We start from the raw sequence: 22,761 nt of genomic DNA, 5'->3' as shown, positions 1-22,761 counted from the left end.
TCTCCATTTAAAGTGTTGTAAGAGAGAAGTAGCAGTAAACAAATTGCATACATCTACCACTGTATTGTATTACATAATAAAATTCTATTTGCAAATCAATACAGTCTGATAAGAATTTCATGCTAGCAGAATGTGACTTCAGGACAACAGTAGCACACAAATATGGAATTAATTTAAGACAATGGTACAGTATATCATTGTGCAAAGATTCCAAAACAGACTGCTTTGATTTTCACTGGCACTGAAGATGACCAGGCCGAGCCGCCACACAAGGCTTCCCCATAACCAAAGGAAGAGGCCCTGTGGTTTCTGCTGTGGTATGTGGAGAAAGGCAAATTAGAGCTGCAGCCAGAGGACAACCTCTTCTCTCTCTGCTTTCTCTGCAAAATGCAGTAAAAACAGATGGGTAATAAAACACAGCACTGTGGGCAGCACTGTCCATCTGATTCAAGAGAGGAGGTGCGAGAGCTCAGCGCGTGACGGGCAAGCAATTTGCAGTGTTGTGTAATCCTCACAGAGTACAGTGTCAGATCACACGGAATGACAGTACCTTTCCCCCTCCACTAATGTGGCTAAATGCATCAGCAAACTGAGACAGGAAGACAAAAAAAAAAAAAAAAAAATTCTCATGTTTGACATTTCAAGGTCAAATCTCTAGGGAGTGTCTATACATTTGTTTTTAAACAGAGGAATTCAAGTGTAGCAAAAAGCTGAGCCTAACTGTTAGGTTGTAATTTCTGGTAAACACAATGGCCTGTCTGCTGGCTTTATTTTAAAAATCCCAGATTAATTCTCCCAGGATAGCCTGGCAGTGCCATACTGTACCAGGGGACAACAACAAACAAAATAATAAGAATAAAATAGTGATACCTCATCAAAGCACAAAGAGCAAAGCCAAAAAATACATTTGAGATACTTATCTGCAATACATTACAAAATACACTATACAATTAACCTGAGACGAAGGTTAACTATATATCTTTATTTTTCTGATGACAGTAACCCATTCTATCAACAGGTAGGCTAGTTCTTTATTCCAATTTAAAGTCAATGCCACTTCAAACGTATTGCAGGTCAATTAGGAGTTTATTACTCATTATTTCTCACAGTACAATGCATCAAGAACATAGATTGGTGTCAGGCTGATTCAATATGAATTAATTGTGTATTTTATAAATACTTTGAAAATACAAATACAAATTATAACCTTCTCTAAGATGTAGATTCCTAAAGCTCGCACACACACACACACACTGCATGGACCAGCCAACAAAAACACGACCGGCCTAGTTTTACTTCCAAATGAAGTGCTCAACATGTTCAATGAAAGACAGACACTTGTGGTAATTTACTGCAGTAGAAGCAAGTGTGGAGTGTCAGGATGACTGGGCGTTTCTGGCACTTGGTGACCCATGTTCCTGAGAGCGGAGACCAACCAGCACTGACGAACATCCTTCCAGGGAGAGGGGCCACACTCAGCCCAGACTGCATCCATCACCACTCTGATTAGCCTTGGCACAGGAGCCACATATGAAATCGGCTGTTGCAATGATACAAGCTAGTGTGGTCCTGCCCTTTCAAAACATTGATTAAGCCTCTCTGACGATCTCTTCCATAAGCGTCTTTCTCACCTGTGGTTCTGGTATTGTAAAAATGCCTGAAAACACACACAAACAACAATATTGATTGATGTCCTTATTAGTTTATGTATAAAAGAGACCAGAATTGTTATATTTCAGTCAGTTGAGCACAGGGTTTATCTGTTCATATACTGGACACAATGTTATTTTCTCCCTGGCCTTCTCATGGTCATTTAGGAAAATAGAGATTGCTGGTCAAAATGCATAACCCTCTAGGCCATTGGAAAATGTCTGTTTTGTAAAACAATTATGACTGCTTAAATCTAATTTCCTTCCCCATCTATCTGGAAAATGCACTTTTAGAGAGAGTGGAATGATACTCATAACTACTTTCACAAAAGCATACAGCACCAAAAATAAATGTTGCATGTGCATTTACTAACCCCCTCTTAAAGTGAGTTGTCTTCAACTTAAAACTTTTTTTTATATACATACATACATACAAATACATTATAAATATATATATATATACACACACACACACATTATAAATAAATATATATATATATATATATATACATATATATACAAATTCTAAGGACACTGGTGTAAACGACTCCCACTGTAACCCTGCATGGTTCAAATCAGCCACACGCTGTTATATAAGCCTGCATCAAGTAATGAGTATTTCTGGCTTGAGATATTTTGAGCAGATGTTTATTCAGAGGTGTGAAAATAAAATCTTCAATATCCTAGTGTTTCAAGAGTATAGGAATCTGCAGCTAGCAACAGCTGAAATGGATGGTACTTAAGCAAAGGAAGCCTCTTTACTTTTCCAGAAGAAACAGTCAAATTTAAATAAGACTATTTTGCAGCTAGCACAAGCCTTCTGAAAATGTGAACAGAATGAATGAAGGAAAAGGCTACTGCATGCAAAGTGAGCTTGAGTTCTGCAATGATAATGAAATTCATCCCAGCTCAGCCAATAGTACAAAAATCATGGTGTAGGTACCGATGGCATAGTGCGGTTTATCCTGCCGAGGATGAAGATAAGTGCACTCTTCAGATGGGATTATAGAGGGATTGAAATATAATTCCATTTACTTTCAGAAACAGGTTAAGCCATCTTGGCGTTCCTCGACTGCTGCTGTCAAGTGAAGCAAAACAGTAAAGCAGCCCCAGCCAGGGCTGCCAGACTGAAGGGGCAGCTCCGGGAACAGGAAGCAGAGAGAGGGCCTCGTGCAGTTCGGCAGATGAGAGTGATGCAGTGAAGCATGACAAGAATCTGTATCAATGCCTCATCTCAAAGCAGCAGGACTCGTCTCCAAGAGCAAGGATCGTAAAGCAGGCAGGGAAGCCTGAAAACTGTGTAGAAAAGATCCTGAATCTAATTGAAGTATAAATACATATTTTTAAAAAGAATACAAAAACAATTGACTGACCATGTCCTATTAACCAATCAGGGGACAGGGTCAGTCAATGGCAAATTCAAATCTGAATATTACTCAATCTGTGCAACAAGTCTGTTTTCATAACTATGTTTAATCAATTGGTCAAGCTTAATCGTTTTAAAATGATCTGAATGAAAATATATATTTTTTTTGTTTAAGAGCCTTGTAAAAAAACGAGCAACATGCAGCAGTTTCCCTTCCTTTGTTTGAATCCCTTTAAAACAAAAATCATTCCAAGACTCCAGGCTTCCAGATTTCATCAGTGAGAGGAAGTCAGAAGAAACGGTATGAAAACTGGGACTTTCTTTCTGAAATGTTGTGATTATAATAATCAAAGGGGGCTGGGCAGTATGAATATAAACAACCTTGGCACAAAAATTATTTCACAGACATCCAAGTATTCAAAGGCAGTAAGACTGATGCATTTTACAATGAGCTTCAATACAGAGTCAATGTCTAAAAAAAAATGGCTGCCTAAGAACCCTCAAATATCCTTATTTAACACATTATCTTTTCCACTAATAAAAAAAAAAAAAACTGTTCTACAGACACAAAGCAGTTAAACCAGGGCTTGCTTTCATCAAAATAAGATGCACAGCATTATAATTAAATATGCTTAACGGCTGATTTATGTAAACATTGGAGAGAAAAAAAGTGCTTAAATTTGTTGTTCTTTAATGAGTTTGCTACCCTGCTTGGATTTGGACTGGCACCTTGCCCTGAAGAGACAAAAAAAAGCCACTGGCTTTTACAATGAAAAATACTTAGAGGAACTGCTCCAGACAATAATTGAATATAGCATATTTCCAACTTTCCAAAGCACAACTTCTAGAGCTTAAACCGAGCAACAACAAAACGTTTGACTAGATTTCCTTGTGAATATTAATTGTGATAACAAACTGCAAAAAGACATAGGCTACAACATTCATTGACATCCAAATTCTATTAGAAAAACAGTATAGGCTATATAGTGTGTGCGTGGTTCTCTGGCTATGTATCAAAATGTTTCTGAATGCAGAATTAACATTTTATATCACAACAGTGATATCAAGAGCTCAAATCTTCCCAAATACATATGTGGAGAGAAGAACATTCCCGGTGAGATGGTATTAAATTGTACAGAGGCACAATATCCTATCTGCATTAAACCTGCAATTCTGGTTAAGTGTTACAGAGCACAAAACATAATCCATAAAAGAAAATTAACTGTGGTTAGGCCAACATTCTTCTATATTCAAACATCCATATTTTGCAAGATCAAAAGCACACTCTGTGAAGCGAATAAAACTATTTTATAGGAGCCAAGTGCTGACAAAAACACTTTATTTGCTTGTATATAGTCTTATTATTTTTTTTACTTATGTTGTTATGGAGCTTGAGCATGACAACAACACAGCATTTTTCTTTTTATCCAGAAACCTACTCTCATTATCCCAGAGCTGTTTCCAATATGAACAGCTCAATGCTCAGAAAGGCCTTGTCACATCCTGCCTTTGTTGAGGAAACTGTACAGAACAAAAACGTTATTATGTTCTTCTAATGAAATATTATTAAAGTAACTTTGTACGTCTCCTCACAAAGGCTCACTTCTGAACATTTGCTTGCCCTAGACAATGTATTAAGATTGCCTCCTCACCAAAGAATAATGCCTACCTAAAATATATATTTAACCCGTTTTAATTGGTCCTGGATTCTGTATACCAATATGTAGCTGAACTCAGCTCCTTTAAGAAGTAGTTTGATGAGATTCTACAAAATATTAGCTATTAGACAACACAAACAAGACTGGCTTAAGGGTCTTCTCTCATTTGCAATCCTTCCTGTGCCCATACGTTCATATATACAGGACAAACGTACAAGAGCACTAGAAACTCCGTCCTTTAGTACAAAGACATTCATGAAAGAAACACCTGCAGCACAGCAAAGAATGGGTTAACTTTCCACTCAATCCAGAGGAATGGTTTAGGAAATTAATAAACAGCTATCAACCCTCATGTTTATTCATTTATAACAAATTAACGATGTAGATAGAATGTTTTGGTTTCTGTCAATGTAATTATTCAGCACATGTAAAAGAAATGAGAAACAATTTAACAAGAAATCAAGAGGTCTAAAGTAAAATTACTTAGTGGATGCTGGCAATGTGTAGAATTTATCTGGCTTTGATGTTAATTAACTTGATTGACATTTCACGTTCAATCTGAACTGTTCTTCATCTCTCAACATCCGAAAAAATAATAAAGAACAATTATCCTCCAATTCAACCATCTATATTGTTGTATTTATTAAGCATGACTGCATTGTTCACTGGCATTTACTGTTGTTGTTTGTTAAATGTAAGATTGACATATAACTAAGGTGTAAGTATCACCCCTGAATATCAGAAATTCTAAGTTCATTCATCCAAATGGCCATGCAAAGGAAACAAAACAGTATTTTATTTTCTCTGTCAGTGACTGACACAACTGAGACAAAACATAACAGCTACATATGAGATCATAAATATTTAATACCTGGCTATACGTTTTAAAAGTACCGATTAACACTAGCAACTCTTGATGTGAGGTTGTGCATTCTAATAACTGAGATGAAATGTAAATTCTCTCTGCCTTTGTGTGGGTGTGTTGTGTGTGCGCGCACATACATATACATTATAAGGCAAATGTTTACTATTTTTTTCAGATTCTCTACCTCAGTTTTGAATTATTTGAATCACAACATCAAAACAAGGAACATTTCAGCTAGGGTACATACTCCTACATCAGTTTGTGTTTCCCTCTGTTCTTAACAGGCATATTTGTGTAGCTTGTTGATAAGATGTGCTTCCATGCATTAAATATTAAAATGACACATGCATGGTATCTCATGAGGAGAGACTGGTTACAGTTCCTTTAACTCAGAGGTCACCTAATTTCTCCTTATATATAAAAAAATATATAATAAAACACTCCTATTTTTCAAGAAAAATAAACAAAAATAAACGGCAGCACATGCTGATTGCTGACTTTTCAGAAAAATCGTTTTTGTCAACATTCTCAGTCTCTAAAGTGGTATGAAAGCAAACCAGATCAGCCAACAACCTCTAGTGAAAAGAGCTGACGGGCTGAGATTTATCACTCTAAAATCCCGACCGTTCATTAGAGAGGACATATGGGCAATGGTGGCTGCTGGCGGATATAGCAAACTTAGCATTCCAAAAACCTTTACAGTCTCAAATGTTCCCATAGGAAAACTTGTTTAAAAAAAAAAAAAAGTACACTACCGAGAACAGAGTGGCGATACAATGGCAACAGTTCATATTTCAAGCGATACCATATTTGACAATGCATTAGCAGAATGCAGCATTCCGAAAAGCTTACACAGCCAGTTACCCATAAGTCATTTCTGTCCGCATTCATGAATATTTGCCATTAAAAACAGTAAGGAACTGAAAGGCTGGTCCTCTGTAGATTCCGTCAAAGTCACGGCTCCTTCTTGAAGTACTTTTCTTCTGTTCATGCAGTAGGCTAATACTCTCAGTCCAGAATATAATGAATTTCCCTTGTGTTGCTTCTGCTTCTCCACTTAGACAACGTAACAGTTCAACAATGTGAAACAAACAAGCAAAACAATCTGCACGATTTTCCCCATTGAATGCGATAATTCACAAATCATTCACAGTGCGATTCACATTTGACACAGAATATATAGGTAGAAAAGTATTGGTATAATAAAGAGATATAATACAGATTCAAAATGTATTCAATAGTGTGTAGACCTATATTTGGTCCTACAGTCTTTATGATAAATGGAGGACAATGTTTGAAGAATAACTTATAGGGCTTGTACATGTGAAAACAGCCTGACTGCAAGGCATTACTTTGAGTTCATTTAGCCTAAGTGGTAGCTGCCATATCTCCGAGGGTATTTCAACTTTTTGAAAGTACTCACAAGCACTGTAGACATGGTCGGTTTTCACTTAAGACTGCATAATGATTGAATTCTTGAGTCAGTACTAAAAAGAGATCCCTCTTTGAAAGAATATTTAAGGATTAAATGCTGGCAACACGGTAGTCACTGATTGAGCTCAAGGAAAAACAGATCTTCAGAAAAGCATTATTTTGTCAAAGCACTGCACTGGCTGCTTCCCAAACCACTAGGACGAGGGCTGGGGCTGGAATAATACCATCAAGCAAACAAAACAACAGCCAGGGCATATACATGAACAACACATGCATTTTTGAATTTCAGCTTGCACAGAAGAGCACAAAACAGCTGCATCTCCTCAAATAGTGTTTCTTTCGGTTTGACGTTTAAGCCAATCCAGACTTTACAGGGAGTTTAATTACACACCAACAGCTTTACAAACCTGATTAAGTTCACAGTCAAAGCTGGGGCTGATCAGACTGCCAGCAATACATAATATTTTATTTACAGCACAAAACCTAAATAGCAAACCTTGTAAAAAGACTGTCCTTAAAAGTACTATAACCTGGAAAGCTTATCAACTTGGAGAAACACTTATTTTTGTACATGACCAAGCCAGGCAATGTCAAATGAAACCCTCTAAAGCTTCTGTTGCAAAAGTCCAGTGGCTACCTTCTTCATTAGACTAAAATCGTCCTCCCACGTAATGTCAATTTTTATACTAAGAACAGGAATGTGGATGAAAAGTCTTGAACATATTCTCTACTTCTTCACAGTAAGAGTTTCAGCCAAAACAAACACCGCATGGTTGTCCAAACCCTCAAGATTAAAGTAGAAAACTTTAGTAAACAAGACAGTCTAATTAGGACACTGGTTGGAGTTTAGCAATACCCACCGGTACACTGTGAATTAAGCCACAGTTGCCATGCAAAAAAAAGGTAACAAATCACAGAGAACTTACAATAGCATCTGTCCCTTCCAGAGCGAGTTGGGCTGTTGGAATAAGAGGCACCAAGCTCTTGCTTTAGACAGCCAATGTACCAACACTAAACTTGTCTAATCGGTTTGAGAAACCAGCATACTAGAAATAACTTATGGAAATGGGGATAAAGAAAACTGGCAGATTGAGGTGTAAGTGCAACACCAAAAGGATGACCGTATGGAAACTTAAGGAAAAACTATAACACAGTTTCATGCTCACAAATTCTGTTTTGTCAGTTGTTTTCCTAAAGCCACATATTAAGCAGCCATAAAATCTGTTTAAAAATAATCCACACAAGGTAGCCAGTTCAGTGGTTAACTTTGTGGAAAGACTGTTGCCAAGGCACTAGAGCAGAAAGAGATGTAGCTTCCCTGTTTTCATTACATTTTTCCTTTTCGTGTAGCTAAGGTCCAAGACACACAGTGCGAGGTACAGGCCCAGCCCTGGAGAGGGTCCAGCATCAGCACTTTTCTAAATGAGGAGAATATTAATTACACCACAGCTATTTCCTGTACACGTCAGAGCCTCAGAATTAAAGCTCAACAGGCCTGACTCCACATAATATCCGTGGCTGCCTTCGTGCCAGGTCAGGGAAGGTGAAGAGGATACTTGTGTTCTTCTAAAATAATAATTTAGGACCTTTCCAATGGGCTTGTCACAGTCAATTTTAAAACAAGGCATCCTTTAACTTCCTGCAGTGAGATCAAACAGAAAGGCCTGTAAAGAATCCCCCACTGACAATGCAGATTTCATCAAGTCCTGCATAAATCATCATTTGAAATGAACTGTGGTCATAGAGTAAATCAGAGTTAGCCATCTCAGAAGTGCTGATCTCATGTACCAGCCTACGATCTCGCTTTATTTCAAGTGGCCTGAGTCAGACATTTTAAAATCAAAGTCCTTGCAGCGTTAGTCCTGTTACCATATTGATGGAAAAAGCAGTTTTCTCTGTAGTCAACCGCCTCCCTCCCTCCCCTTGTATCTATTCCAATGAGCACGTGTTTAGACTGTTAGGAAGCTGCAAATTAAATTGTAAGTTTCTGTACTAAAATTGCACAGCAAAACATTTATTCTACTATACTAATCTCAAAACAATTTATTTTACTTTGGCAGTTAAATGCAGATTTATTTGCTAAGGTTTAGCCACAGAGAGCTATTGGTGTTATTAATAAACCCAGTACTCTTAGGCAGACAGCAATCTTTGGCTGCTATTCATACGAGGTTATATGCAGTTAACCACTGGAATGCATCAGTTAAGCCCAAAGCAACAGATTGATGTATCATTTGCTTGTGATCAAAAACTAGTCATGTGCATCGATATTTTTTAAATTTAGTTTTTCGTCTCACTGATGGGAAGCTTGCTCCCCTCTCCTCAGGTCCGACTCGCTTTAAGCTCATACGATTTAGCTGGTCTCCCCTCCCCCTGCACCCATTCTTTCAGTTTTACTGATCACATGCACAACATTGCTTCAGTTTGCAGACTATCAAGGATAAACATTTGAGTTGCAGTAGTTAATTACACGCGAGTATCGCACCATTATCCACAGGTCCACATATATGACTGAGTTCTTTCCTTTACCCTTTACTAAATCTCCATTTATTGATATTTCAGCTTAATGGAAAAGGATTAAAAAAATACACAATGAAAAAGTGATTGCCTCATCTTGGTATGAGGAGGTAATTTTAGTCCCAAGATCAACATGTTGCTAAAAGACTGTTATTAATGGTTTATTTTGTATAATGTTTGATTCTAGAGTGTATTATCAACATAATTATTGATTTAATATTACTCTTTATAATTTGGAAAGGACAGTTTGTCATGCACCTTCTTCCCTCTTCTGACTGATTTCAAGTAATCCAGTCGGGTGATTCCCTGTCAGACTACAATAATAACCAAGAATGTGCTTCCAGTTGACTCGTATAGCTTAATAAATGTTTAATTTGATACTTTGTAATAAGTTCCAGAGTACTACTGGAACATGTCACCCCCTCTACATTACACTTGTCTTGCTTGCTTCGACTATGAAAGTACATGGTTTTGTCCTAGTGTTCCTCTCCTTCACACACACAGCTCAGTGCCACTCAAAGTCGTACCCACAGAAAAATGTTTGCCCGTGAGGACTAGTAGTGCTGTGACGTGATCAGATGGTAGGTGTAGGACTGCCAAGACTGCGTTGTCTGTGGTTCTCTTACGTCCCTGCAGAAAGCCTGGGAGGGCTGCTTGAGTGACAGCGTACAGTGGCCTATAGGCAGCTTGACGACTTCTGTTCACAGATCCCATGGTAATGACATAGACCCCTCCCCCTTTGGATAGTATCCTTGTCTCGAAAGATACATTAAAATTCCTTTTGTTGTAACAAAAGCAACAGTCCCAAAATATACAAGGCACTATTTCATAACTTAAAATAAAATAAAACATGTATATAAACATTTATATATACACACACACACACATTTATATATAATTAATTTTACTCAGGGGTATATTCAATCTTTGACCTCTGCCTTTGCTCAATAACTATTCTGTTTGAAGTACAGTAGCTCCTTCAAATCTTACCAATTTAATGCAGAACACATCATTAAGGGTCAAATAGATCCAACTAGCCTGCTGGGACTGCAAATTATTCATCTTACATAATTTCACGCTGCCTATATTTTAGATTTCTTTCTTTTGATACAGCACAGCTTTCACTGATTCACCAACACCTGGCACAGTCGGGGACATTTTTCGCAGGCATACCACATGAATCACAGTATGTGACAAGCTCTGGATACATACAACACAGCCGAATGCACCAGAAACAGCAAAAATGTCTACAAAACGCTACCAAAGCAAACACGCAATTACACCAAAGCTCATTTGATTAGAAATTTGAACTTGTGCCTTATATAAAACCAGTTCACTCTTCCTTCCCCCTTAGCAGTCTGGGAGTATGCTGCACAACTTCAAATGGCCATTAAGAGTACTTCATTCTAAATGTTATGTTCTAAAGGTGCCAAAAACAAGCACCTTATCTGTAAGTCACTGGGTATTCAAAGGAAGTAATTCAGCACTGAACAACTACTGACTGAATGTCGGTGCCCTAGAGAATGTATCAGACTACACCCTCGATCATAGTTTCTGGTCTAATACTGTATCACACAGGGAACATGTATAGCCCATAATACAGTGCTCCCCAATCTTGTCTCATGCAAACAGTGCAGTAATAAAAATACTGAGGAACTACTTCAACCAATTCACAGCAGTCTGCCATCAATCGCTTTAAGCATAAAAAGTTACTTAAATGATATGCTGCAACACAGTACGGGGTGTGATTCATGATGGTCGATATATTAAGTGGAGCTGGATCCCTACTCTTCCACCTTCACGACAGGGCCATCGGCCGTATGCGATAATACCGGCCACACAGTCTGTGCTGAAAGGAGAGCGCACCTGGAATCCATCAAGCAGCCGAATACATGCAGCGCATTGTACCTTAGGGGACGTGCAGGTGGGTGAGCTTAAGAATTATGGAGTGATATTTTATTCCCCCCGACTGGACAACCCACTTGGGACACGACCTCGGAAAGTATGACCACAATTACGGGTACAACCCAAGATGCCAGGTTCATGAATATGATCTAGGATTACCCCAAGAAAAGTGACGCTAGCGATGAAGCCTTCTGGTAGCATCTGTGACCTTGATCCCACAGAGAGACAGTAGCAACCTCCCTGCTGTGGAGGGAATGGATAAGCCACTACAAAGCACCCATGATATACCATATGGTAAGAAAGGGGAAATGCTGCTTATGTGAATGATTATGAGCAAACCTTCATCAGTAGAAATGTGAACCAGTTTCAACTGGTACCTCGGACGATTAAGTATTATGGTACATTTTAGAAAGACTGGTGACCAGTCTTTCTAAAGTGTACCATAATGCTTCATCGTCCACATAGCACTTCTCATTATAGACAAAAGCAGTGTACAGAGTCTTTTCCTTCATCATTCTAGGTTATGTTATGTTTTCAAATTGAATCTTGACTTATCTGTGGTGCAGATCGGAAGACAAGACAATGATTACTGCTGGCTTTCTTGTTCACATGCTACAGCATTTCATTATCAATGACAGACTTTCAATCAGTGTAGTTCCAAGACAAAAATAAAAAACAGGGTCAGTCTTCCATGAAACAAAGGTTAGGTTTTACCTGGTTACCATTGTCCTAAAATCGAATGATTCAAATCCAGGTTTCACATTTTTTGTTTTGGTCTTGAGGAAAAACAGAAACAAATACAAACTTCACATATGGGAGACAGATAACACAAATCTGATTCTTTTCAAAATTACTGCAGGAGAAATCTGATATTTTTCACAAGCACCTTTCCATTTGTGTCCGTCAGATTTGTTTGTTCAACAAAACTAACCTGGATTATTTCTGATGGTAATTTTGTTTCACATTATTATCAATATTCTAGCCAAGTACATTTGTTAAAATTAACAATATAAGTATCGTGTTCCAGACAGCAATATTCCCAGCAATCCGGGGTTTTATTTATTTATTTGTAGCCACAGAGAAATTGGAAAAAAAAATGCTTTAAAGCATCTCACATTTATGAGCTTGAACACAGTAGAATGAGATCATCAAAGTTTCCAGTAATAATTACAAGAGCATGTCAAACTCTGAGGGTCTGAGATCAACAGCTAGTGATGTAATGAAGCCACAATCAAGATGCCTACAACAGGGCAGCAGTTTGGAGCAGTGGTCAGGGGCAGGACTCTGGACTCCTGAGTGGAGGGTCGTGGGTTCAGTCCCAGTTGGAGGACACTGCTGTTGTACCCTTTAGCAAGGTGCTTTACCTAGTTTGCTCCAGTATAAGAACAAACCGCTGTATATGGTATGTAACAAATGTGTTAAACAATGTAATGTGTAACAATTGTAAATCACCAAGTCTGCTAAGAAATCTAATCATTGTCATCTATCAATTACTGTTTGTCTGTCCGCCTGTCAAGCACATACATTCATGTAACACCTCAGTCAGTTCTCCTGAGGTGGCACCACTGAATTCAGAGATTTTCTTGTAGGCCTATTATTTACAGCCTTGTTCCTGCTTGTCATCTTTCTGGGCCATTTGAATGGCCTGATCTAATTCTGCAGAACGGCTGGAACAGAGGTTGAAGACAATGAAGCAAGAAGCTATGAATAGAAACAGACTTTACAGTGAGCAAGACAAAAAATAAATCAGAAAGTAGAGCCGGGGAACAATGTGACTGGTGGGAATGCAATTGGGAGGCCTCAGCACATTCTTGATAGGTGTCACTAATGCCATCATTCTCACATGTCAAAACTGAAAAATAGCACACTAATCAGAGAATTTCAAAGAACCAACAAAAAAATCAACCAAATCGAGATGGAACCTGATAAAGCCATCGGGGAAAAGCATAAAATATCTTTAATTTCCAAACTCAGGGCTTTCTGCAAACATTTCACAGTCACACATCTGTTCATAGTTTACAGTTTAAAGATGGGCTCTTTTCAAATTATCAAGCTGTTGAATATACAATTAGTGTGATTGATTCAATGTAATCAGTTAGTACGCTTGATTTCTGATTTATTGAGACACATAAATACATTATTATTAAACGGGCATGCTGTTAACAGGTGGTGGCAGTTATATTTAGCATCTATATTTACCAAGGCAGCAGTTACCTCACAGAAGCATTATGAACCAATAGCAGTTATGCCATTCAGTAGTGATTTTTTCACAATTTGTTTACAGTGTTTATTTAATTTTAATCATTGAGTTTCAAATGGTGATGGATTTCTGGTTCCAGAGATACAGTTTATTATTTCAAACTAGGTTAAAGGATGCACATTTTTTGCCATATCTTCACAAATTGGCACTAAGTTCACGGTGAGATGAAGGCCCTCTTGACCAAATTAGTGAAGCACATTCAAGAACACTAGTAAATGAATGCGTTGTACATCTTTGCGGTTTCACACGTACTACCTACCTGCACTGTAGGGCTATAGTAGTGCATTAGGTGCACTGAGGATTTTGTGCAGTACATCATTTTGAGGGACAGTACATGATGTGCTGAATATGTAAATGCCTGAGGAGCTGAATCACATATCACAGATAAGAAAAATGAGCATGTGGAAGAGCGAATGCCTCAGCTTATGATCACCAAGATAAACTAATCAGATAACACGATGGGCACCCGTTAGGAATAAGCTGTGAAGGTCAAACTGGAATTATTCGGTTCAACTTGAATAATGGGAAACTTACAGACATGGCGAGACGTTGTTTCATTTTAATATTCTTATGCATGCACACCCATGTGTGTTTCTCTAAGTTCAGAAGTGTGAATAGGAATGGAGGAGATGTGGAAGCCATAACAATCTGTCACCAACAATGATGTGTTCATTAGGATTTCCTTGCAGAATTTGATACTGAAACTATATCCAGCATTAGCTTACTGGAAGTTGAATTGACAAACTTTTAAAAACATGACTCTAGATCTATTCAATCAAGTATAAAAATGATTTCAAAGTGCATTACAATGTATTGCACAATATGGATAAGATGCAGATTGAATTCACCTGAAAACAATATCTACAAATAGGAGTGACTTCAGAAACTCACAGAAAACATTTATGTGTAATGAAAATATTTACAAACCAGTCTGATGAATTGTATGAATCCATACAGGGAACATGTATGGTTTACAGTCAAAACTGAATAGAGTCAATAAAAACACAAAAGTTAGATATCGGGTACTTGAAATACGTTGAACCCATGTTAATTCCACTTTAAAGGGGATGGTTTCTGAATTAAATTCTTGATGGAAATGAGACGTGGAGGAAAGAAACAATATGAAGAAATGCCGACTTGGAACGCTCATCAAATAGCTGCTGGTCATTCAAGCCTGTCTGGTTTCCTTTGCCTCACAAAGGAAGTGACCTCACTCAAAGAAGAAAATTGAGTTTCTTTCCTGTACCGTGTCTGAGCTAGACTATTCAGGGTTCCATTGTCCCCATAAAAGAATAAGACAAGATGTACACATGATGCATGTAATGTGAGCAGGCCTCTTAGTTCCATTGCTGTAGTGAGGGGAAAAAAACTCCCAGCTGTTGTCTAGAGCTTCAGGGCTTGTGTGTGTGTGGAGGGAATGAAAGAAGTAGAAAAAGAAAAAACGAAGGGTAACAATAACAATTCAGCATGTGTCTGGCTCCCTTAATTTTGTATATTCCAGTATCAATTTATAGAACCTCCCATGACTTTGCTGCCTCTGGATTTGTAATATATTTTCTTGTTTACATAAAGAAAAAACAATCTGTATACATCACACTCTGATATGGCAGTGGATTATGTCACTGAATCTACAGGTTTAACTGAGCAGGTGTTATTTCTTCACTAATCTTCAAGTAGATTAATTGGTGAAACAATAATCAGAAATGAAACCAATAACGCAATGTTTTAGTTATCTGTAATAATTTGCAGTAATAAATCAGTATTATTAGCTTAATAAGTAATAGGCCTATATATTTAAAAACTAATTTCTTATTCTATAAATCAGCACACAGTTAAGCTAAATATCACCAATCAGTGGCTTATTATGATTGTTCCCACCTAGTGTCAAATGCTTACAAATGATACCCAAGAATGCCTAAGAGCACTACAACAATTGGGAATTAATTGAATGTGCTTAACCCCTTACAGAAAGCCCGTCAGTTTAACTTATCTTCTAGAAAGTGAGAGCAAAGAAATTGTAAGTAAATGAAAAGCAAGATGTGTTTTAAAAAAGATACAAAGTGATCCATTTCAAATTATTTCTAGGATCTGTTCTTGTTAAAAAGGCTTTGGTGATCTTATTATTCTAGGTTTTTCCCCTTTGGGACAGAAAAGGGGCACAGCTGTAGACATTCCTTCATAATTAGACTAAAGCAATTGCAGATGCTTCAAATTTCTAAAAAACATACCTGAAAAGATTCCAAATACATAAAGAGGCTTTCTTTGCACAATTTATGCATGTTTTGTTGTTGTGGTTGTTTTTAAGGCACATTTGCGAGTGTCATTCCACAACTTCACCGTTTGTATGTGGATTCATATTTATGAGACTGCCCTTCCAAACTCAGGCACAACACAGGAGAGTTAATTTCAGAAACCAGCATGAAGTTTGGCATATACTGAGGAGTACAGAAACAAGTAATAGAAAGGATTGGGGTTGGATTAAGGGCCCTTCACCTTTTCCAAAAATGAAGCTTGGTTAAGTATAGGTACTTTTAAACATAATCCCCAATGAGTTCACAAAAGATTGCAGAATTAGATAGACAGCTCTAGCAGTAAACATTTGAGTACAGATCTGTCACCATTTAAAATTCCAAGCACATCAATGAAAGTAAATAGAGCAATTCTAGAAGACCGCTTTCCACGTGGACAGAGTGCTGTGAACACCCACTTTTGATTATTTCTGACAAGGGCTCATTGCTGGCCACCCTTCACCCTTATGCAAACATGCCTTATGTTTTTGGAGCTCAAACAATGAAAACATAATCTGGCTGCCATTCCATTCTGGAACCGACCATAACAGAAAACAATTTGTTCATTGTTGACCCTTTTCATGACACATTCACTTGAGACTGGACTGCACAGCAGCACACAGAAGAGGCACGGTCAATAAGGGGTTTCATCACCAAAACAAGGACAAGGCTTTGTTCTAATGTGCAATGTGAACAAGCAAGTTGCATAAATTAAAAAACTTGTCAAACTAATGCAACTTCTATGACTAAAACATCCTCCAAAACAAAAACATGTTATTATTTATCAATTTTGCCATTTGTTTCCATGTACTAGAATATAAATTATACTCAAAAACAAGGACTTATTGTTACCATACAATAATCCTAAATATATAATGTTGCTTTCCTTATTGAATATGGGGCACATCTTTTTCATGTTCTTGTTCCATGTCAGAAACCAGTGTAATTGCTCTATCCTGAAGGACCTTAAGGGACTTGCAAATGGCATTTTCAAAGAGGGAATTCTGCGCTACAGCTAATGAGCCAAAATACACCCACAAAAACAGCAGCTTTTGCATTTGCACTTAGTTACACTGTAACAATCTAGGATTTCTAATAAAAAGACATGGGCACTGCATTTGGAGTGCTTAAAAAATGTTTTAAGGTACACAAAATACATTTTTCAGGCAACACCAGCAACAGCTAAATAGCTTTCTTTTGTAAGTATTAGAGAGATGGTGTACTTCCACTTGTAAATATATAATGAATGCTTCAAATTTCATTCCAAGACAAATGTCCTAAAAGCAGGTCATACAGTCTCTCCTTAATGAAATTATCCATAACTTGTGATGTCCATTTTGGCAGCAGAGAGCGAAGGAAATTAATGCAAGTGCAGGAGATGAATGCAGTATCATGAAGTCTAAATATTATCTTTATGACAACACCTATAGAGACTTGTCTGGAGAACATAAAAGCTCTAGAGCTAAACCAAGGACAATACAAAACTAAAGGCTGCCACACACTACACTGATGCAAGTAAACACCAACACAACCCAGTGTCTCAGGCTGAGATGGCAAAGGAGTACCCTACATTTTATTGCCAGACCCCCTTCATACAGCAAGACACTGCGCCCTGCAAGCCAGGTCACTGCTTTATTAAGGCAGCCAGCTAACACATGGCACGGGCACTTTGCTAGTTGGTATGGTTACAGAACACTATAAACAAATGGAGAACAAAAAATTCTGCAGTTACCAGAGAAGACTTTGCATGCGTTTCTTGTGGCACGCTACACATGTTTGTGCAACCAAGGGTCTGAAAACAATATATATTAAAAAAAAAAAAAAAAAAACACTAGCCTGCACAATAAGCAAAAATAATAAAAAGACTGTTAAACCCTCAGACATCAGCTAGGTCAGCTGTGAAACTTTCATAATTAGAATGCAGGCCTGGTCAGAAAATCAGGCAGACTTTCCACACTAGTATAGCTCAGTTTTGTCACCTTCTCACACTGCCTTGAAGGATAGCACTGCACCAACAAGGAGGAAAAACCTAAAACAAAAAAACAAAAGGTAGTTTGTTTAATGCCCACATATATATTTTCCAGGTCTATGCTACTGTAGGAAATTCACACAGAAAAATATGCTGCTTCAGTACCAGCACTGAGCCGTCTTATCTGCCGTGTCAGATTTATCAGATAAATACACTTTTCCACAAAATAGACACATATCTATTACAAAAGCTGATTGTATTTTTGCCATGTAAAAGCAAGTCCAAGAGCCTTCTGTAACATGCACTACTTAATATACCCAGAATCCTCAGAATAATGTAAAAAAAAAAAAAAAAGTCATATAGTCATACAGAAAATAAAACCTCAAGGTTAATGATTTGTATGGTTTCATAATAAAGGATGTGTTTATTTTTATTTTTCACTCCTAAACTATTCACATTTTTTATTAAACAAAGAGTTACTGTTTTTGATGACCAAGGGTGATATCAGTCTAGTCACACAAGGTACATTTATACCTTGACTCATATTACATTAACGAAAACTGTCTTGGACAAGTTGCACGTTGGAGGCAATTGTGAAAGCTTGTCAAATGTCATTACAACCTTGAGCAACCAGTCTGCTCTTTTTGTTGATTAGTATATGGTTAGTATAATTTAGATACTGTGCTTATTATATTAACAGCTCCGGTAGGCGATAATGCTTTTATAATCAGAGCCAACAGAGTATGAGCAACAAGCAACACCAGCACTACACTTCACAGACCTTTTTAGCAGCCCCTATCACCCATCCATCGGATGTGGGTCACAGTCACACTATGCAGTATCTCCCTTAATGTGCACCTTTAAGCTTAACCCATAAAGTCTAGCCACCATCCTATATCATTAAAAGCACAATGTCAGATTGACTGGCCATCATGACACGGTATGGTTCTCAAAATGGGGTTGTCACCTTCAAACAGTCTGTCATTAACTAAGCGGCCTGGAAATCATTGCAAATTAACAAAAAATGGCATAGACCATCTCCTCAGAGAAAAACCCTGAAGGGACATTCTTCTAGAAGACAGAACATGCATCATAGTCAAAAAAACAAAACCCAACTTTTCCATCAGTCCTTGCAATCAAGGCGAAACTCTTCATGATTGTTTTGTTTTCTTTATTTGGGGCAATAAAAAAAAACAAAGTCAAATTACACCATATTAATAAAACTGAAACTGCCATCATTTAGATTGCATGGCCATAAAACGTATGTTTTGTCTGTCTGCCCTTGAGAGGAATGACCCATATTTGATGTAATAGATCATATGGATCATACCGTTTGCTTTTACAGTACTAGTACTCATGTTGTTTATTTTTATTTCCCATATGCCCCTACCCCTTAGTGCTTAGTGCAAAACATTGTCTGCACTTATTAGCTATTACAGTCTAGGATTTAAGACGTGTATTTTGTATTATCTGTATATGTTCCTATGCACTTGTATAATTTTGAACTTTTGTTTTTTGCAATTGTTTTATGTTTTGATCTGCACTTTATTATTGCACTTTTGTAATGCTCTTATATAGTGTATGTCGCCCTGGATAAGGGCTTATGGATAAATAACAGTAATGAACATTACACAAATTAAACATTATCTGCAGTTTATACTATGTATGTTGCCTTTGATAATATACTACTCTGAGAAAACTCATCTTATACATATATTAATTATAAGCAGCCCATGCCTTGTTCTTGTAGATTGGGGAGTAGTATTATTTTAACTGAAATAAAGGTGTTCATCTTAACAGATAACCCTGAGCACATTATTCTCTAAAAAAAAAAAACTACCAGCACACCCACGTAGTCATTGGAAAAACACCCTGCACTGTTGGCTTTTACAGTCACCAATGCACTGTACTCTTCTGCAATAAGGAAAACAATATTAATCTGTGGCTTGCACAGCCTACATCAAGGTGGTTTCTAAACTCAACTGTTTCAAATCAAACACATACATCAAATCATGACTCACTTTTTCCACAATGGAATGAGAGAGCTTAACAATCTTTAAATAAAAGGAGAAAAATGACCCAGTTAATTCAATTAGTGACAGTTTAGTATTAACATCACATTCCTTTCCAAACAGGGCTGTTACTGTTGCAGTTATTGCTAAAGTTTGGATAATATTTAACTAGAAGGGTGGTCTTCATTGGTTGTTGGCACATTCAGCACAGAAAGTTTAAGAGGCATTTCACTGGTTGATTTCTATCCATTGTTTACACATTCTAGTGCAGTACTACACACTGAGCAAAATGTTCATTGCAAGATGGTCACCGATTGCACCTAATTTGCAGTTGCAGTCTGTCCATAATGCACAGACACATTAAGGTAACCCAATATCTTTAGTTCTGAACACAGGATATCAAAAAGGACTTTGATACAAGTCTTCCCATCCTGAATGATACTGGCTCAAATCAACCCCAAAAGTCTACTCAACAATAAAGAGAGAACCACAGGATAAAAATGTCAAAAATTAATGTAAGGACCTTCTTTTCAGAAAGATATGCAGGGTCTGGAGCTGTCTTGGTATGGGGTGCAGGGCACCTCCTTTTTTAGATTACATAATATGCGTCTCTCAAAATGTTAGTGATCTAGGGACATATATGCAGAATAAACAAAGTCCATAGTTTGGTGAAAAAAAAAAATGATTCTTACTTCCCAAGAGTTTTTTCTTCCTACAAAAATGTAAAGGAAGATTTCATCTTTGGAAACACATCTTATTAGATTTTCAAGCTCAAATGTGAAAGGCTGGGAAGGTTTATAAAACTAAAGCTCCTGTTCTATGCGTTTCTTTTTGATCCCAGAACGATCAGTGATGCAATACCCTAGTCAGAGGTGGTCCTCAGTTCACAAAGGATGGAAAATGTGATGTTTGTTTAGTTTTGTTATATACATATAACAGCTTTTAATTAATAATTCTATCGTTTTTTAATTTGCAGACATCAGACCCATTACAAGGATGAAGATGCCATACAATTATTTAAAGCGCAGTAGAGGTGGTCCTTATCTTTGGGATAAAGAGACGCTACAATAGTTACATGTATAAACTAAAACATACTTGATGTCCCTCTTGCTGCGATAATGTATTATTACTGGAGAATAATGCTGTAACAATTAGATAACCATTACAGAAATGGCAACAATGTCTAACAATGATAAGCCATCTCTCTAGATACGACAGCAACTTTCCCAGTTTGGCTGGTGAAGATTGCGTGGGATGATCGTCCTGCAGGATGGAAACCAGCAGCATCCATGGGGCTCACCTGCCCAGCAGACACTCACAATGCTGCTCGACAATCTGGGGACACTGATGGACAGATCTTATGAATATATGTATGTGCCCGAGGAGAATTGCATCATGTCAGTATTTATCCATACCTATTCAAATACCTTGCCTTTTAAGTGTATAAGGTTTCTTTTCTTTTTAGTGCTGTTGTGGTTTGTCTTTCTTGAAATTACCAGCATCTTCTCTGGGCGAAAAAGTACGTTGCATACATTACCTCCAATGCTATGGAGACAACTACCTGCTAAACTTTCTGGTCATACTAATACAAATATCAGTCCTCGTTTCATCCACCTTATTTACTATACAGTTAAAGGGCAGCGCCCCCAATTCGCTGGATTCGCATTACATGATTCAATGCAGACATTGGAGAGCTTGACAGTCTGCACCACATAGGGCATAAGATCCAATGCATCCGAATCGCAGCAACGCATTTTTAATATAATGCAGTAGAAAAAAGAAACGAAATAAGTTCAGACGCAGCAGTGTCAATGCATGACAGAGAAGAGCCGTATCTGCCGCAACCTCCCCCCTCTCTCCTCTCCTCTCCTCTCCTCTCCTCTCCCGACTTTCTGGGAGAATGCAAATGACACCACGCCGCGAACAAATGGAAAATAAGTTACTCACAGCTGCAAGTTGAACAGATGCGTCTCCTGTCACTCCGATTCAGACAAACTGCACATGCACTGCGCAACGGCTGCCCGGTTTTAAGAGGAAATCCTCAGACTCCGCATCACTCGCCTCCGTGCCGGCGTCTCCAGACTGAGCCGCTCCTCCGCTGCCGCCGCCGCCTCGGAGCGCCCCCAGCCCCGCTGCGCAACCCGGAAGCGACCGCAGGAAGCACTTCCGCCGCCGGACTGGGGAAACCGTGTAAACATGCTGCGTGTAAGCATGTGTGCATGTGCGCAATGTAGTCCGCACATTTAGCTGATTCATATATTTCATAGATAAAGCTGTCATAGGGTATTTTTGCGGGTCGCATACCCTGGAAGCTCACAGTGTGCAGTTTAGCACCATAGATATAGAATCACTAGATCGGGTTCTGTGAGGGGCGGAATTCAGGCCAGCGGGCATATTGTCTAGGGATGAAGTACAGTGCCTATAACGCAACAGTTAGAAGCGGATATCCAAAAGTGTGTTATGAATAAATAACACTAAGATATACCTGCAATTATTAAGTAAAAACGTTTAAACAGTTTGTTAAAAAAAATAGAATGCTATCCAATGAAGTGTAGGCTAAAAATAGAAAACAAAACAAAAATATGCATTGTAGTAGGCTACTTGTCATCATCATAACCTATTGTACACTGACAGATAAATAGTTGGACACGTGTAGATAGAAAAAACTATTTTATTTTGTGACACAGATCACAATCCTGGTTTGCCCTGGGCAATATCTAAACACTAAAATTGCTTTTATTAAAATGAGTAACTAAAAGTCCTCAAAATCTTAACCTAATGCCAACACAATATAACAAAACCACAGGAAGCTAACCCTTCCTAAACTGGAAACTGTTATTT

At 37.9% G+C, this 22,761-nt stretch overlaps 1 protein-coding gene across 7 annotated transcripts in view; it reads right to left on the bottom strand.

The window, feature by feature from the left end:
• LOC136766734 (amyloid beta precursor protein binding family B member 2) overlaps positions 1 to 22,059 on the bottom strand; it is a 129,336-nt gene extending 107,277 nt beyond the window's left edge. For 6 of the 7 annotated variants that reach the window (XM_066720492.1, XM_066720497.1, XM_066720494.1 and 3 more), the window contains exon 1: positions 21,868 to 22,059. The gene's annotated coding sequence lies outside the window, so the exon portion shown is untranslated. The remainder of the gene's footprint in view (positions 1 to 21,867) is intronic. The other variant, XM_066720496.1, reaches the window with a different exon arrangement.
• Positions 22,060 to 22,761: the final 702 nt, after the last annotated feature.

Source organism: Amia ocellicauda, chromosome 13, assembly GCF_036373705.1.
Source record: "Amia ocellicauda isolate fAmiCal2 chromosome 13, fAmiCal2.hap1, whole genome shotgun sequence".
NCBI lineage: Eukaryota > Metazoa > Chordata > Actinopteri > Amiiformes > Amiidae > Amia > Amia ocellicauda.
The sequence above is the reverse complement of the archived record's forward strand: the minus strand, read 5'-3'. Positions and strand labels throughout refer to the sequence as shown.